General features: G+C 36.5%; 1 protein-coding gene and 1 long non-coding RNA gene across 2 annotated transcripts in view; one reads left to right on the top strand and one right to left on the bottom strand.

Annotated features, from left to right (window-relative positions):
- adcy2a (adenylate cyclase 2a) overlaps nt 1–18,764 on the bottom strand; it is a 146,303-nt gene that overhangs the window by 67,844 nt on the left and 59,695 nt on the right. The gene's annotated exons all lie outside the window — the stretch shown is intronic.
- LOC134310273 (uncharacterized) lies at nt 16,640–18,208 on the top strand. Its single transcript, XR_010011282.1, has 3 exons — nt 16,640–17,029; nt 17,634–17,767; nt 17,923–18,208. It is a non-coding gene; the product is annotated as an uncharacterized LOC134310273 (long non-coding RNA).

The raw sequence follows: 18,764 nt of genomic DNA, 5'->3' as shown, positions 1-18,764 counted from the left end.
CTGGCTCGATACCACTTTTTTATGTCCGATACCGATACCAATACTGCAAATTGAGTATGTGCCAATACCCATACCAATCCGATACCGTCATTTCTCCTCTCAAACAACTAAGCAGTAATAAATACACGTATCAATGCACCATGGTTAAACTAGCTATCTAAATAGCTATCTGAATAAATACATATAACCTACAACATCACACTTATGCAAAACTGCTGTTTTTATTTTACCTTTTACACACTGAACATTTAGCATAATTTCTGGCTTGTTTAATAAAAGTGTCTACAATTGGAAGATGTAGATGTCAATCAAACGCGATTGACGCAGAGTTGCGATTTTTTCGTTAAAGTTCTGTCACATTTTTAGTTTATTAAAAACCAAAGCAAGCTTATTAAAAAGCCCTGCTGGATTTTGAAGAGGACTTCTGTGGCTAAATGGGAAATGGTGTAGTTTGTTTATTTCATAACACTAATGGATTAATGGTTGGAGATGTCGAGATCTCCAAGCCGGGACAAGACAAGATTTATCCAAGTCCGATTTATCATTTATAAAGCGATTTTTATTGTGTTTAAACAGTGTTTTTAGACGTGGCAGTAGTAGATGATTTTTTTTAAATGCTAAAAGTTGAAGTAGATCAGTGTGTTTTAATTTCTGAATGGCTGTTGCGGATTAGTTGTAGATCAGTGGCACATGTTAATGATGTCATCAAGCGTGAGTGGCAATAAACGACACTTGTCATGTAATGTGAATTACATATATATTATCTGGCCCTTTAAGAATGTTAAGAGTACAATGCTAGAGTACAGGGAGTGAGTGTGTAGGGAAGAGATTAGAAAATGATAGTCTCCGGCTGTGCTATGTTGTTCTGTGTTTGCACTGAGCATTTGTGACATTAAAGTAGCGTTCTCGTGAAACCCCACTCGAATGTTTGAACATTGAATTATTTTACAACACTCTGTTGGAACGTATCTTCGTGTGTTATTTGCTATACACACAAACAATGGCCTTATTTACATTAAGTGTTATTTACATTAAGTGTTATTTACATTAAGCAAGAGTATCAGATCAGATTACACGTTTTTTGCCTCCAATATCCGATCCAGTGATTTGGGCCAATATCGGACGGATACCAAGTATCAGATCGGTGCCAGCACTAGTATTGTATTTAATGAGGATTTATTTTTGATGTTTAATAGGAATCATTAATAAATTACATTTAAAAAATAATAAAACACAATTGCTAAACATCTGTAACAAGTTTTACATTTTTACGAATTTGCAATCCTAAGACCACATTGTACATTTAAATAATTGTATATTAAATATTAAAGATGTAACCATTTTTGTGTCATGTTTAAGCTCTTAATATTGCATATTTTAACTATTTTTATAATATAGTAATCCTGATTATTTCTAATGCCTATTCATGATTGCATATTTCAGTTTGCTTATTTCACACTTCACGAAGCTCACTATGCAAATTAATTTATTTAGCAGTTTTATTAAAATGATTGATGCCTAGAGTGAACAAATGTTCCATCAGCTTTGCATTCAGTCTCATTTGTTTTTGCTGTAATTTAAATGATGATTTGATTTTTATCCCAGAACAATCTCTTCAAATGATCTATCAAACGATATTAAATACCAGCACCTCTAATCTCATTATTCAGCTTCAGCTTCAGGCACCTGTGCACCCATTTAAAAATATTGTTTGTAGAAATTACAGTACATTTCTTTCAGATGAACAGCTTTGCTTTTGAATAATTTATGCTAATGCTTGGTGTTTCAGTCCTCAGGTGAATCCATACACTACTGAGTTTGCCCCTGACTTTGCATTTACTCATGTAAATGCAACACATTTTGGGTGAGTAAATGTGTTTTTTCATTCAGGTTAAAGCAGCAGATGAGGCCCTAAACCTTAAATATTAAGTTACACTGGTCTTGTTTTTTGCATTTGCATTTCCCTAATGTTTCTACCAATCTAGTCATATTTATTGACCTGATTGCATTATGCTGATATCCACCCCGGTTGAGAAGAGCTGAGACTGACATACACCCCCTCTCTGACACGTGTGCAGCAGCTGACTGCATCTTTTCACCTGCACAAGGCGAGTTCATATGGGGATCAGCTTTGTGTATGTAGAGCCACACCCTGATCACATATTATCCCTCGTCTCTGTGCAGCAGAGGTCATAACTGCATCAATTATGAGGTCCCGTCCGGCACCCCCCTTGAACAACAGCCAAGCATTGTTCGTGTAGGCACCAAGCAACTGTGCTAGCATGTTTTACCGCTGCGCCACCTGAGTGCCCTTTTTTTAACGCTAGCTTTTTTTCTGAAATATATGACCCCTAAATTAACCAGAAATAGTAATAAATAAAAAACATAAAAAAATAAAAAACAGTAAAAGGGTCGTAATCACTCTGATGGACTATACACTGATCAGGCATAACATTATGACCACTGACAGATGAAGTGAATAACACTGATTATCTCTTCATCATGGCATATGTTAGTGGGTGGGATATATTAGGCAGCAAGTGAACATTTTATCCTCAAAGTTGATGTGTTAAAAGCAGGAAAAATGGGAGGGAAGGCTGACAGGCTAGCTACTGTAGCTCAAATCGCTGAAGAAGTTAATGCTGGTTCTGTTAGAAAGGTGTCAGAATACACAATGCATCACAGTTTGGTGTGTATGGGGCTGCATAGCCGCAGACCAGTCAGTTAGGAAGGTGGTCATAATGTAATGCCTATTCGGTGTATATAGTGTTTCTATTTATGGCAGCATGGTCCATCCTTAAATGTGTTTGTTTAAGCAGTCAGTGATAGATGCTATTCAAATGTTTGTTCTGCTTTACTCTTCCCACAGTTTAGAAAAGGGTGTGAGGGTAACACAGTATTCTGCACAAAATGCAAAATTTTATTTGTCCATAGAAAAAGCAAACAGTGCAAACCAAGGAACTCATCATTTATCCATCATCAGTGCAACAGTCTTTATCATTTCTTATATGATATATTATCATATATTCTAATAAAATGTTTACTTAAAATGTTTACTTAAAATGTTTAAGTGAATCAATCAAGTTAAAACTATTATGCTTCCAACTTTGTGGAAACAGTTAGGAAACATCTCTGTCCTGTTTTAGCATGACTACACTCCTGTATACAAAGTCAGGTCCATAAAACATGTGTTGATGAGCTTTGTGTGACTTCAATGACCTGCACCAAGCATTGACCTCAAACCTTTGGCATTGTGAGCCTTTTCTGCCAACAGCAATCAGACATCAGTGCCTGACTTCACACATATTTTGGCTGACCATTAAAAAGTTTGTGCTTTTTGAAATCTAGGCTTTACACAAAAGTGTATTTGTATTTTATTTAAGCTTTCTACCAGGTATAAGGACTACCTAGCAGACCCTTGATATAAATATATATGTGTCATCTCAGACCATTCAAGTGACCCTATCTTTCCCACCTGTTACAACACTGTTGGTGAATGATTTTGTGACGTGAAAGATGACCAGGTGTGTCATTGGAAACCTTCTGTACATATGTCTGTACAGTATATATGTCTGTATATGTGACTGATGTTGGTGTGACAGATACATGTCCTCTGTTATTGAGAGAGTTTTAATAAGTTCATTTATGGTTAAATATTGGTCTCAACATCAGGTAAGCTAAATATATAAAAAATATTCTTATAATCTTATTATTGAAAGATTATATTGTTTAGTACATGCTTGTTTTATAGTACTGGCTCTCAAATCATCTTAAATCGCAGGTCTAAACCTGGCAAACAGCATGGATTCTTCATTCCTGAATGTGTCATCATTGACAAACGACTCCCAAGATATAATCTGCGAAAATTCCTCATATTTAGTCTTTGGGAGGTGCTGTCTGGAATCTGTTTCATTGTAGGTCTTCTAGCCACTTTGATTGTACTAAAAGAGCTGCTCAATAGATCTCGTCAAAGTGTTTCAAACAAACTTTTTATGTTTAATCTGACTATTTGTGATTTGATCTACATTGTCACTCTTCCATTGAGTGTCATGAATTACATGCTGTGGAAATATATTCCCTTTGCATACATTGACAACATAGCAGATGTCCTTTCTTTGTGTGCAAGACCTCTGTTAATGGCTTGTTCTTGTCTAGATTGTTATTTTGCTGTACTTCACCCCATAATGTACAGAACAAGTAACAGAAAATGGATTATTAGAACAATCTCATCTACAACCGTATGGATCATTACAATCTCTTGTTATTCATACAAATGCTTTGAGATTTCTAAAATCTTCTCCTATATTGACTCTGCTCCTTTAATAGTGGCGCTACCAGTTATCACTTTCTGTGATATATCCATACTTAAAGCTTTAAAAACACCAGATCCAACAGGAAAGATTAACGTCCATCCACAGAAGAAGCAAGCCCTTCACACTGTCTTTAACAGCTTCATCATGACGTTTGTTGTGTACCTAACAGCAGTAGTCATTTTCTCGATTAATAACCTGTTATCAGTGAGCGAGTATATGTATTTGTGTGTGTTTTCTGTTTTTGGAATTACTTTCTCCATGACTGGATGTGTCATTATGCCTCTTTTGTATCTTAAGAGTCTGGGTAAGTTTGGATTTTTGAAGAACTTATTAAAAATATATGGTGGGAAGTGACAGAGTTTATTTATTAATACAGCAGCATGTAGTCTTGTGGTAGATGTTATATGTTGTAGATCTGGTCTTGGGATTAAAATATCATTGCTAATATTATTCTGTGAATATACAGTATATGTATGGTATATGTTTAAATGTGTTTGTCTAAGCTGTTAGTGATTGATGATATACAAATGTTTGTTGTGCTAAGCCTGTGATGGTAAGCTTTACTCATCCCACAGTTTAGAAAAGGGTTTCGGAGTAACACAGCATCCTGCAAAAAATGCAAAAATCTGTCTGACCAGAGAAAAAAATTACTGCAGACCAAGGAACGTGTGCTCCATCATCTATCCATCGTCAGTGACACAGTCTTTACCAGAATGCAGCTTTCTTCCCAAACAAAACCTGGTTTGCTGAGTGATACCAGAGGTCAATGTATTCAAATCTCTGGCTAGTTTTCTCTGGACTCTCTGTTGGTACTAAAGGAACTTTATAACGGATCTCGTAAAAGAAATTTTAGAGTAGTTTGTGACCACTGCATGGAGGCCAGACCTGTGTGGATTTCTTTTCTGCTGTGGTGTGTCCTATTACATACAGAACTCATAAAAATGCCATTATTAGAAGAATAACATCTGTGACTGTATGGTTGTCCATAATATGTTTGATTTCGATTAAGTGCAATGAACCCTGGCCATTCCAACCTGCCATTAATACTGCCATTTTGACTGTGATGTTACCAGTTATCTCTTTCTGTGATTTATCCATACTAAAAACTCTGGGAACACTAGCCCCCTCTGTAAAGATTAACATCTATTCACAGAAGAAGCAAGATCGTCATGCCATTCTCAACAGCTTCATTATGACCTTCATAGCCTACCTGCCAGGAGCAGTTATGTTTACCATTGCAGATATGATGCCAGTGAACAAAATCCAGTATATGTGTGAAGTTGCTATCATTGGCTTTGTTTCGCTATGTCTGGATGTATCATTATGTCTTTATGGCTAAGCTCAAGAATCTCAAGGACAAGTTGAAAAAAATATATTCTGGACTGGTTTGAGGACCCATTATATCAGTTCATCTATACATATATAAGTATGCTCTTGAAACTGCTGTTTTAGGAGGTCGATGGAAATGGCAAACCTACAAAGCTACATGCAGAACTACAGACAGTAATAAGAGACGAGTATTGAACCCTGGGCATTTTTTAACTCTGCTAAATATCTGAGGTAAAACTGTGATATAGCTGTTCTGTGGAGTTAAGTTTCTTGGACTTAGTTATTGTCTACAAGAAGTTTTGGAAAGTCTTTAAATGTCTGTGTTCTTTCACTCCCTTACATTATAATAACACTTAGCAGGTGAATTAGCTACTATTAATGACTCTTATGTGTGTTTTGCCATTTTGACTGTTTAGCGCAGTGGCGTCCAAACTTTTTTCTAGGAGGGCCAGATTTGATCATGTGAAAGTGCCCGAGGGCCAACAGTCCCTGATGACATTATTTTAAACAATAAAATATGCATATAATACACTGTTATTTTATCATTTAATTTTCACACAGTGAACAACAACCAAATGTAAGCATTCAGGTGACAACTATGGTTTGGGTTTAAACTATAACAATGCATGGCTACCTTTGGAGTATTTCCTGGCATACATAACCATAAGACAAAAGAGGAAAAAAAGACATTCATACAGAACAATCCTTGACATTTTGCTTAAGTTATCTGGCTAACTCAGAAATCATGATCTAATATTATGCATCAATAAAGCATCAAAACACAGATACGATTATTTCATAGATCAATTAAGAAAACCTTTTAATACTGTAATGTGAAGAAACATGACTGGGAAATGTTGTTCTAAATTACCATTTAATACCTGTAAATACCTGAAACAGTAAAGTTACCAGACAATTCAATTGTTCAATTGTGTTAATTAATACAGTCTGTGTAAATGCTTAGTCCATATAAATATCAGATACAAATGTGTTTTTAAAAACTACAAACATCAAACAAATATAAATCATGTTTACAACCATGTGATTGAATAACCAGAATAAACTGAGATGAAACATCACGCAGCAAACAAGTTTCGCTTCTTTCTCAAACAGTACCGGAGGGGAAGGAGGAGGAGATATGTGGATTTGATGGACAGTTCTAGCAGCCAGTGGAAATACTTGTTAAAGAGATTGCATGATTTTTCATCTTTTAATTGGTCATTTTGATATTCGCTGCTATGGACAGACAGAGATTTATACCCACAATCAACACATGTAAAAAAGTGAAAACCGTGTTGAAAAAAGTGGAGATACGTGTTTTTCATCGGGCAATAATTATTTATTTTTTTCTGTTTGACTGTGCTGGCGGGCCTCAAGTAATGCAATTTAAGACAGAAGATGAGGGCCGTACAAAATCCGACGGCCCACGGGTCGGACTTTGGACATGCCTGGTTTAGCGTGTTTTTCTTAGTGGAATTAAGTTATTATCTGGGTTAAGAAATGAAGAATTTATTGACATTGTCACACACACAGTGAGAACATTGAAAATATTTTCTTTCTTCTTTACTTTCGTCAATTAAATAAAGATTCTAAGAGAGAGAATTAACAGATTCTTCTTTTTACTGCATTGTAAATTATTTGAATTGTTTTTTTTTTTTTTTATTAAAATTACCCAAATTGCTAATGTATCAAATGTAAGTCACAATAAAATAAATAAAAACAATATATTTTTTGACAGCTTTGATTTATTACTCTTGGAATTTGACTGAATGTAAATCACTGACACCTGCATTGCTTCACAAAACATGATATTTGTGTAACGTAGTATTGCCTTCTGGGATCTGCTTACCTTCATAGTTTTCTTTTTTGCATAACAGCCCTTAGAATATAATTTGATATTTAAACAAAAATGCTCATAATGTCTTAATGACATATTTGGCTTTTGAACTAACAACAAGCAATAACAATATATGCAAAAATCAGTTGTTGGGCCAAAGGTTGGAGACCACTAGAGAAAATACATCTACTGTATTTTGCATCTCCTTTTAATGTAATAGAATGTTTACAAATAATATAATTAGCAAAAGAGTTTAAGTTTAAAAATGAACATAAATGTAAAAAATTTTAGCATTTCCTATTTTTTGATATGGCAGCATTAACTAGATCTGGCATGGACTCATAAAATGTTCATAATATTTCAAAAACCTTGTAATGTTACTGAATACTCGGGCGACACAGTGGCTAGGTGGGTAGCACTGTCACCTCACAGCAAGAAGGTCCTGGGTTCGATCCCCAGGTGAGGAGGCCCGGGTCCTTTCTGTGTGGAGTTTGCATGTTCTCCCCGTGTCTGCGTGGGTTTATTCCGGGTGCTCCGGGTTCCTCCCACAGTCCAAAGACATGCAAATGAGGTAAATTGGAGATACAAAATTGTCTATGACTGTGTTTGATATAATCTTGTGAACTGATGAATCTTGTGTAACGAGTAACTTTCCTGTCATGAATGTAACCAAAGTGTAAAACATGACGTTAAAATCCTAATAAACAAACAAACTGAATACTCTACTTCTCTGTCTTCAGGTGCCCCCACAAATGCTTCATAGGGTATACATCAGGTATAATTTTTTATAAGGTTTTTTTAATATACAGTTACCAATTTAAACAAATGTTTTATCAATATTTTAAGTAAAATAAATGAATGCAACTCAATTCTACTGAGAATACCAACCTTACATAAAGTTGCTTAGTATAAAACTTTTAAAATCTTCCTAAATCTAATATTTCTATATTATTATTCTATTTACTTACTGTAAGGCACCAGTTGCACAAGCAGTAAGATCACATAACAGTGTTTGATAAAAGGAGCAATGTTAAGTTTTCAGACATTTTTCTTCTCTAAACATGCTTCTTGTTACTGTGACCAAATAACTTATTTTTGTTGAATCTGACCACTAACAGTTTTCCTCCACAAAGCTTTTCTTCTTCATGTAATCAGAAACAATGGTCACTCAAACTTTAAGATTTCAAGGTGTCAGTTTTGGAGCAGAGGCTTCCTTCTTGCAAAGTAGTAGTAAGCAATCATAAATACTTATTTGTAAATAAAAGACCATATTAAACTTATAATTACTTTTAATAACAATATTTCAGGTTGTTGTATGAATATTGTTGACCCAATGATTAAAACAAAAATGTCATATTTACATTTACAACATTCAGTTACAGATAAAAAAAACGTTGCAAAAGTAATTACAAACTCAAAACTACGGTGGCCGAGAAGTGCAAAACAAATTAACATTTTAGAAAACAAAATTACAAAAGTGGTGAAACACTTTTACCAATGCCGAAACTAATTTACAAACGGCCGATCAGACGGAAAGGGTAGGTACAATACACAGGAAGTGCTTGTTGCTTACCTGTTGTCAATCAAACTGTTTTGCGGAGTTAAAGTGAATGGAGTTTATCACGGTAACGCTAAACAGTAGTGATGGGCAGATGAAGCATCATTAAAGCTTTTGAAGCTTTTTCTTGATTGTGCTGAAAATGATTTGAAGCATTGAAAGTGGACATCAGAGCACAGTGACACCTGATTGCTTTAAGAATGCATTGCAGCCTGAATATAGTCAACACTGTGAAACATACGAACCCTTGGTGGTTAATTAGATCACCAAATATTTGTTTTCATCTGCAAATTATTATCTTTACTTTAATAAAGCATTGCGTTAACATTTGTTATGTACAATTCTCTGAGACTCGGAGAGTGATCAGGGGTTTGACTGTCTTTTAAACAGGCAGTGAGATAAAAGATAACACCAAAGCTTTGAATCAGTCCCGCACATTCCTGGTGGTTTAATACGAGCTCTGATACACTGAGTCAACTCAGCAAGTCTTACAAAAGTGAAACAAGCTTTGAAGCCTCGGTATTGAATGTCCCATCCCTAATAAACAATGTTTTGTCCATTTTTGTGGAAATAATTTCAAACTGTTTCGCAGGGTTAAAGTGAATGGAGTTTATTACGGTAACGCTAAACAATGTTTTGTCCATTTTGTGGAAATCATTTTATCCAGTTGGCCACTTTTGTTTTTCTTGTAAGAATTCCTTAGATGTTTAGAAGAGCGGACGGTAGATACAGTGCCTTGCAAAAGTATTCAGCCCCCTTGAACTTTTCAACCTTTTGCCACATTTCAGGCTTTAAACATAAAGATATGAAATTGTAATTTTTTTTGAAGAATCAATAACAAGTGCGACACAATCGTGAAGTGGAACGAAATTTATTGGATATTTTAAACTTTTTTTAGAAATAAAAACCTGAAAAGTGGGGCGTGCAATATTATTCAGCCCCTTTACTTTCAGTGCAGCAAACTCACTCCAGAAGTTCAGTGAGGATCTCTGAATGATCCAATGTTGACCTAAATGACTGATGGTGATAAATAGAATCCACCTGTGTGTAATCAAGTCTCCGTATAAATGCACCTGCTCTGTGATAGTCTCAGAGTTCTGTTTAAAGCGCAGAGAGCATCATGAAGACCAAGGAACACACCAGGCAGGTCCGAGATACTGTTGTGGAGAAGTTTAAAGCCGAATTTGGATACAAAAAGATTTCCCAAGCTTTAAACATCTCAAGGAGCACTGTGCAAGCGATCATATTGAAATGAAGGGAGTATCAGACCACTTCAAATCTACCAAGACCCGGCCGTCCCTCTAAACTTTCAGCTCAAACAAGGAGAAGACTGATCAGAGATGCAGCCAAGAGGCCCATGATCACTCTGAATGAACTGCAGAGATCTACAGCTGAGGTGGGAGAATCTGTCCATAGGACAACAATCAGTCGTACACTGCACAAATCTGGCCTTTATGGAAGAGTGGCAAGAAGAAAGCCATTTCTCAAAGATATCTATAAAAAGTCACCTGGGAGACACACCAAGCATGTGGAAGAAGGTGCTCTGGTCAGATGAAACCAAAATCGAACTTTTTGGCCACAACGCAAAACGTTATGTTTGGCATAAAAGCAACACAGCTCATCACCCTGAACACACCATCCCCACTGTCAAACATGGTGGTGGCAGCATCATGGTTTGGTCCTGCTTTTCTTCAGCAGGGACAGGGAAGATGGTTAAAATTGATGGGAAGATGGATGGAGCCAAATACAGGACCATTCTGGAAGAAAACCTGTTGCAGTCTGCAAAAGACCTGAGACTGGGACGGTGATTTATCTTCCAACAAGACAATGATCCAAAACATAAAGCAAAATCTACAATGGAATGGTTCACAAATAAACTTATCCAGGTGTTAAAATGGCCAAGTCAAAGTCCAGACCTGAATCCCATCGAGAATCTGTGGAAAGAGCTGAAAACTGCTGTTCACAAACGCTCTCCATCCAACCTCACTGAGCTCGAACTGTTTTGCAAGGAAGAATGGGCAAAAATTTCAGTATCTCGATGTGCAAAACTAATAGAGACATACCCCAAGCGACTTGCAGCTGTAATCGCAGCAAAAGGTGGCGCTACAAAGTATTAACGCAAGGGGGCTGAATAATATTGCACGCCCCACTTTTCAGTTTTTTATTTCTAAAAAAAGTTTAAAATATCCAATAAATTTCGTTCCACTTCATGATTGTGTCCCACTTGTTGTTGATTCTTCACAAAAAATTACAATTTCATATCTTTATGTTTAAAGCCTGAAATGTGGCAAAAGGTTGAAAAGTTCAAGGGGGCTGAATACTTTTGCAAGGCACTGTAGAGATGCACAGGCCACGTCTAAACATCTGCACTTTTAAAATAAAAAGAACTTCCCAAAGTAAGTTTGGATTTGGATTTGGAAGACCTTAAAAAAATGGTTGGAAGTGACAGAGTTTATTTCTCAATACAGCAGCATGTAGTCTTGTGGTAGATGTAGATGTAAGTTGTGGCAGTTTTAGGATTAAATATTATTGCCAATATTATTCGGTGAATAAATTCATGGGAAAAAGTAACAAAAGTTCCTTTAGTTTACAAGTTCATTTATTAGTTTTTATAACACAGAAAGAAATGGGACAGTATGGAAAATGCAACAAAAAAACAACAACAACTCAATTTTGGATTTTACCACTGTAGAAGAGGACAGGGAGATTATTTCATCTAGCAGCCATGGCTTATGATATTTCATTATCAGATTTAGTAGATTTAGATTTAGTAAATGACAAGCATTGCTCCAATATTAATTTGTATGTTGTGTTAAATCTGTATAATCATTCACTGACATCATAAAATATGTTTTCCTCTGCTGTGCCTGAAGATCTTTAGATTATTAATTCATTTTCTAAAAAATATATAACCCATATTGTGTATCTGTGTATGTAGACAAATTTAATCTTTGACAAATAAAACAAGAACAGAAACAGAAAATCTTTCTTTGTCTTCTTTGATCTCATAGCACAAAATCCAGGTTCTTTGCTTCTTGCAACAGCAAACACAACTACAGGGTAAATGTTTTTCTCATTTGACACAATAGAACATATGAGATGAGGGGTGTACCAATTGTTGTTTATGTTCTGACAGTCATGACCTGTAGTATTTGACTAACAGATTTGAAAAATGAAAATCATGTGTATAGTTTAAATTTTTTCTGTACACCTTGTTAAATTTGCCTAATCAGTCACTTCCAACTGCAAATTGTATGAAAAGGCACTTCAACACCGCCCTACACAAAATTCCTTTGAGAGATTTGCATGTCCCTTATCTGTTCTGCCCCTTTTTATTTTTACCTTTTCCCATAAGCCCTGAAGTCACACGACAGATAACCAGGTTAGTACATCATGTAATTAATTTTGTGAATATGACCAGGTGTGTCAATGGAAACCTTCTGTATAAATGTATTTTGTGGGTGTGTCTGATGTTGGTGTGAAGCATACACATCCTCTGTTATTGAGAAAGTTTTATTAAGTTCATTTATGGTTGAATTCTGGTCTCACCACTAGGTAAGCTAAAATATTACACATAAGTATAGATATACTTGTATTCTTATTATTGGAAAATTATATTGTTTTGTACATGCTTGTTTCATAGTACTGGCTCTCAAATCATCTTAAATCGCAGGTCTAAACCTGGCAAACAGCATGGATTCTTCATTCCTGAATGTGTCATCATTGACAAACAACTCCCAAAATATAATCTGTGAAAATTCCTCATTTACACTACTTTGGGAGGTGCTGTCTGGAATCTGTTTCACTGTAGGTCTTCCAGCCACTTTGATTGTACTAAAAGAGCTGCTCAATAGATCTCGTCAAAGTGTTTCCAACAAACTTTTTATGTTTAATCTGACTGTTTGTGATTTGATCTACATTGTCATTCTTCCACTGAGTGTCATGAATTACATGCTGTGGAATTATATTCCCTTTGCATACATTGACAACATAGCAGACGTTCTTTCTTTGTGTGCAAGACCTCTGTTAATGGCTTGTTCTTGTCTAGATTGTTATTTTGCTGTAGTTCACCCCATAATGTACAGAACAAGAAACAGAAAATGGATTGTTAGAACAATCTCATCTACAACCGTATGGCTCATTACAATCTGTTGTTATTCATACAAATGCTCTGATGTTTTAAAACTGCCCTCTTATATTGACTCTGCTCCTTTAATAGTGGTGCTACCAGTTATCACTTTCTGTGATATATCCATACTTAAAGCTTTAAAAACACCAGATCCAACAGGAAAGATTAACGTCCATCCACAGAAGAAGCAAGCCCTTCACACTGTCTTTAACAGCTTCATCATGACGTTTGTTGTGTACCTACCAGCAGCAGTCATCTTCTCGATTAAAGACCTGATATCAGTGAGAGATTATTTGTTTGTGTGTGAGATTTCTGTTTTTGGATTTTGTTTCTCCATGACTGGATGTGTCCTTATGCCTCTTTTATATCTTAAGAGTCTGGGTAAGTTTGGATTTTTGAAGAACTTATTAAAGAAATATGGTTGGAAGTGACAGAGTTTATTTCTCAATACAGCAACATGTAGTCTTGTGGTAGATGTAGATGTAGGTTGTGGCAGTTTTAGGATGATATATTATTGCAAATATTATTATGTGAATAAATGTATGGGAAAATTTAAACAAAGGTTCCCTTAGTTTACAAGTTCATTTATTAGTTTGTATAATACAACCCCAAATCAGAGAAATGGGACAGTACGGAAAATGCAAATAAAAAAAACTAAGAAAAAGTGGTTCTTACATTTGTGGTCAGATAGGACAATTCCTGAAGGTTATTTTAGAATAAAATATGTAGCTTTGATTTTAATTATCAATTTTGGATCTGCTGTAGAAGAGGACAAGGAGATTATTTCATCTATCAGCCATGGCTTATGATATTTCATTATCAGATTTAGTAAATGACACACATGTGTATTGCTGTATGTTGTGTTAAATCTGTATAATCGTTCACTGACATCACAAAATATGTTTTTCTCTGCTGTGCCTGAAGAACTTTAGATTATTAATTCATTTTCTATAAATATATAACCCATATTGTGTATCTGTGTATGTAGAAAAATTGAATCTTTGTCAAATAAAGCAAGAACAGAAACAGAAAATCTTTCTTTGTCTTCTCTGATCTTTCAGCACAAAATCCAGGTTCTTTGCTTCTTGCAACAGCAAACACAACTACAGGGTAAATGTTTTTCTCATTTGACTCAATAGAATGTATGAATTTTCAGCCAATTGTCTGGCATGGTGTTATGAAGATTCTAGTAGTTTCCGGGTGCAACCAGAACACTGATATAAAGCTTCAGGTTAAAGACACTTAATATATTAACAAATGCAAAAGGAACACTGGCCTACAAAAATTGTTTTGCTATCTTAAATGATACGTCTAGGAAAAACTGCCAGTTTTAGATGTATTGGCAGCTGGGAGGAAATAGAACGAGTGCAGACTTTAATCATATCTTAATTTGTGCAGTAGCATTGCATGCATTAAGTTAAGATAGCATGCTGTTATTGTGCTAAGGTTGAGGATACTATGTCTGTATTTAACTGTCAATGGATGTAATCTATTGTGTATTACAGTCCACGTGCATATAAGAAATACTGAGATGAGGGGTGTACAAAGTACTGTTTATGTTTTGACAGTCATGACTGTAGTATTTGACTAACAATCCGTCATTGTTCCTGTCCTAAAGAAGTCCCAGCCAGCCTGCTTAAATGACTTTCACCCAGTGGCCCTAACATCCAGTCGTGAAGAAGTGCTTAGAAAGGATCATCAGAGACTTCCTTCCCTTTACAGTTTGCATACTGCTGCGACCACTATACAGATGATGCCACCATCTACCTACTCCACACAATATTAACACACCTGGAAGCTAAGAGGGTTTAACACTTTTATCCCCTCCAAACTAACTATCAAGTTGGAGAACCTGGGACATCATCCATCCTTGTGTCACTGGATCTCTAGCTTCTTGACAGACAGACCACAAGCAGTGCAGGTAGGCAAACATGTGTCACCCACCCTCACTCTCAGCACTAGGGTCCCCCAAAGCTGTGTCCTAAGCCCCCTGCTGTACTCACTGTACACCTATGACTGCGTGGCCACTTCCAGCTCTACAACCATTGTCAAGTTTGCTGATGACACTGTTGTGGTGGGCCTGATCTCTGATAATAACGGAGGACCTACCTGGAGGAGATTAAACACCTGGAACACAATAACAATCTCCTCCTTAAAGTCAACAAGACAAAGGAGCTGATAGTGGACTGCAGCGGAAAGCAGGAGAGGAACCATTACCTTGTTTGGATCAATGGGACTGCAGTGGAGAAAATAGATAATTTCAGGTACCTTGGAGTCCACATCTCAAAAGACCTGTCATGGTCTTGCCACACCACCTCCCTGGCGAAGAATCACCATAGCCACTTAAGGGACTTCAAACTGCCCTCCAAGGTACTGTGCAACTTCTACCCCTGCACCATTGAAAACATCCTCACAGGAAACATCACAGCCTAGTTTGGAAACAGCACCAAGCAGAACAGGCAGGCTCTCCAGTTAGGTGGTGCGTTCATCTGAACGCATCATCCGGATCGAGCGTTCAGATGAACGACCTGCAGTCCAGCTACACCAAAAGGTGCTGTTCCGGGGCCAGGAGAATAGTGAAGGACCCCAGCCATCCCTATAATGGACTCTTCTCTCTGTTGCGGTCAGGGAAATTATTTCACTCCTTAAAGGCCAGGACAGAGAGGATGAGAAGGAGCTTCTTCTCGCAAGATATTCGTGCCCTCAACCAGAATAGCGTTGGAGCACCTACTTCCAATACAAATACAGACTTGTGGACATGTGTATATATGTGTATGTGTATATATCGATGTGTATATGTATGTGTATGAGGGTATTTAAGTGCACGTATAGATGTGCACATGCATGCACATTTGTATGAGAGGCCGTGTAGGCCATAATTCTAAGTTGAATTCTCTCACACACACCATCATACTCTCACACACACACCATCATACTCTCACACACACACCATCATACTCTCACACACACACCATCATACTCTCTCACACACACCATCATACTCTCACACACACACCATCATACTCTCACACACACACCATCATACTCTCACACACACACACCATCATACTCTCACACACACACCATCATACTCTCACACACACACCATCATACTCTCACACACACACCATCATACTCTCACACACACACCATCATACTCTCACACACACACCATCATACTCTCATACATGGTTTACTATACTCTTTCACATATACTACTATACCCTCTTACAACTATAATCACACTTTCTTTTATTTACTATTATACTCTCATACACACAGCACTATTCTCTCTTGCACATATAACTATAGCTATGTAAAACAAAGATCTACTGTATGTGTAAGAGAATATTATTATATGTAAGCGTAATAAATAGTGTATGTGAATGCAAATAATCATGTTTATGGAACAGAATGATAGTGCATGTGAATAAGAATAGTTGTATGTGTGAGAGAGTTTGATGGTGTGTGTGTGAGAGTATGATAGTGTGTGTGAGAGAGTTTGATTGATACGGAAACGAGTTTGATTGAAACGGAAGTAATATTAAATTCTCAGTACCTGATTGGTGGAAGACGCGGGATTTCACAGACATGTCCCGCCTTCCTCATTATTACTGATAGGAGAGGATAGTGGACCGAGAGAGAATCAATGGAGCATCGGCCTGTTAACATTTTAAACTTTTCCACCGCTGCCACATCCATGTCAGAAATGTGGATTTAAACCCGACAGCCCGACAGGAGTCTAAACGCGGCCGCGGAGGAAGAGATGCGGTGAAGCTTTATATCCGAACCATCAGCCGAGTGCTGCGAGCTCCATATCAGACCCAACCACAGAGAGCAGCGGCTCCAGAGTCAGGGGACAGGTGAGTTCACTAAACATGATTAAACTCATTTAGCTTCTGATAGAGTCGGGTTTAGATTGGGATATTTTATAAATATTCGTCTTTGTAAGGGACCGTCTGCAAATTACACGTTTTAAACGTTCTAGTAATGCCAAACTAAGTAAGTGAGTTCTCATAAAGCACATTTATAAGAAACTTTGTTTTGGAAGCTTTCTTAAAGAACAATAAATAAATTTACTTTATCATTTTAATGGCTATAGTTGCTCCACATTAATGTGTCACTACATTCGAGTCGAATTACATGGAACTTTTGGACTCTTCCCTATGTAGGTCTTAATAAGTAAAATAAAATATATATTCATTTTGTATACACAATCATAAACAAGCTGCTGCACATGGAAAGCTACAGACTTACAGTCTAACATTTCAAAATCTGTCTCAGTGCTCATTCTAACTTAGTCACTTGTACTATTAAAGTTTGTTATATTTCTTTTATTACAGAAAATGTAATTCATTATAGATTGAGACCAAGCTCTCTTGAGTAACTGTTCTCTAAATATTTGATTGTATTGGGTGAATTGCTATAGACTGGTTTTGAAACTAAATTCAATTTTTGTGATTTCAGTATTGAACTTTTGATGGCATGAGGAAACAAACTGGTTTCACCGAAGTTGCACGAGGGCCAGAAACTAAATGGCTTCATGATTGACAATACATTTACATCAAAGGCAGTGTACATTAGACAATGACACATTTACGGTAAGTTATTTAAAAATAATGTAAGCAGTATGTTTATATTGCATATTATTAATAATAATAAGTAATTTGTAGCATTTAGATTTCATGGTTTGGCAATAGGCTAACCCCCAACATTTTCTAAATGCATTGTGTGTGTTTGTTTTGTTTGTTTTGAGTTTGTCATCACAGATTTAGAGGACAGTGGTGTGGAGGTTGACACGACAACAGCATCTAGTGACCACAGAAGTACCACACCAGTCATTGTATGACTACAAGGACTAAGGATACCTTAATCCACCTGAGTGACAGATTATTTGCTGTTGAGACTGTTCTGAAATATTTGGTTTCTGCATGCAACAATAAATAAGAAACATTTGTTTGCTTGGGACAAGATCTTTGTTAACCAGTATAATAGTGATTTCCTGACCTGTCCATAACTTGATAATAAATATCTAAATATTATATGGGGTGTCCTCGTTTTTTTTTGTTTTTTTTTGTTTTTTTTAACATTACTGCATTGTTTCATTTATCAGAAATACATTATGATGTTTTAATTACTATCACAAATAACTCTAATTTGGAATTTGAACATTGTAAATTCTTTGGCCAGTTGCACACCCGTGATGGAAGGCATGTCCATTTGGGTCCAGCACCTGCAGCGCATGCCAGCGCTGTTTTCTGATGTTGCAAGACTGTTGTCCTCCTAGCACGTACCTTTCATCTGCATTTGGGGTGATTTGAAGAATCTTATTAACAATGTCAGCCAAAGTCGCAGACATTGCTGTATGCTCTCTCTCACACACACACACACACGTCAGTTAACCAATTTGAAGTTGCTATTTGTGCCTGTATAATTTCCTCCTGATGATTCCAAAGCATACAGCTATTCTTTAGCAACGAATTTCAAGAGACAAACCGAAGGTAATTTGTTTATGTAGGATGACCAGTTCTGATTGTTGGAGGTAATCTTGGAGAAAATATATCCCTATGTCTAATTTCTACTGATATTGAGTTTTCC

Source organism: Trichomycterus rosablanca, chromosome 3 (assembly GCF_030014385.1).
Source record: "Trichomycterus rosablanca isolate fTriRos1 chromosome 3, fTriRos1.hap1, whole genome shotgun sequence".
In the NCBI taxonomy this organism is placed as follows: domain Eukaryota; kingdom Metazoa; phylum Chordata; class Actinopteri; order Siluriformes; family Trichomycteridae; genus Trichomycterus; species Trichomycterus rosablanca.
Note: the sequence above shows the minus strand (reverse complement) of the source record. Positions and strands in the feature narration are given on the sequence as shown.